This window comes from Corylus avellana, chromosome ca9 (assembly GCF_901000735.1).
Source record: "Corylus avellana chromosome ca9, CavTom2PMs-1.0".
NCBI classification, from domain to species: domain Eukaryota; kingdom Viridiplantae; phylum Streptophyta; class Magnoliopsida; order Fagales; family Betulaceae; genus Corylus; species Corylus avellana.
Window position 1 is genome coordinate 17,043,180 of NC_081549.1, and position 1,258 is coordinate 17,044,437.

Here is a 1,258-nt window from a genome sequence, read left to right on the forward strand (position 1 = left end):
TTTAGATTATGTTTTATTGCATTAAATGATGTCATGATATATTACTAGGTGACAAGTTATTCTAATATTTTTTGATCATAAGGTTTCAGTTGATCGAAAATAATTTAATTTTGCATTTAAATGATGTCATAAACAGTTTCAAAATTGTTTAAAAATATGTCATAAAAAAACAAGTCCAAATAATGAAAGAAAGCTCAAAACACTAAAATAAGCCCACAAGACTTATTACCTGATAGGTGGTTAGTTGTATGATTTTGCCTTCAATAATTATAATAACTGTCCAAATAATTGTTAGTACTGTCCGCTTAAGCGGGTTGATGCAGTTACCTAAAACTGATAACTGCATTGGCGTGTACAATTTTATAAACTAAGGGCAATTAGCTCCCAAAAATTAAATAAATTAAATAAAAAATCTTTAAATTATATATATATATTGAAATTAATTTTTGAACCCTTTAAAAAAGTTGTAATGTTTTTTTGTCCCGACTTATAACTTTAGTTTTCTCCCCTTATCACTCCTTTGCTAAAGTAGATTAGCCAACCTTATCAATTGATTGGACTCAATTGATAGTCGGCAATGTAAGTCCCCTAAGTCACCCCATGACATATCTGTCTATTCAAGATTGTGTTGGCTTTCATTAAATGCTGTCAACCAATCCCAGGTGATCAATACCTAACATCACTAAAGTCTTAAAATTAGGGCAGTGTTTGCCAAGAGGCTACACGGAGCATCTTCTTCGATTCCAAAAATAAAATACTTTTATCTCAAAATTAATCATAACATTCTTATTTTTTTATTATTATTCAAATAAAAAAATTACTGTAAAATAAAATTTTTACATTTTTTCATATATATATATTTCACTTTTTCTCATAAAACATTTTCACTAAAACCAATCAATCACACATATATTTCACATTTTCCCACAAAACATTTTCATTAAAACCAACCAATCACCCATTCCTAAACAATTCCGGCCCGGTCCATTCTCTTGACAAACATAATAGCCCTTGGGTTAATTGAAAATAATAGCTTTTTTTTGCTAATTTTGAGATATTTTTTTAAAAAACAATGTTAGGATGTGATATAAAAATAAAAACCATACACAATCTCTTGTATTTTAAATTGTTTTTTAATAATTTTATTTTAAAAATAGAAAACAAAAGAGAGAAGAACAAAACAAAGCCATAACTTATGATATATTAAGGGCTTAGATTGATCAATATGTGTAATTATATTTTTAGCATTAGTCTATGA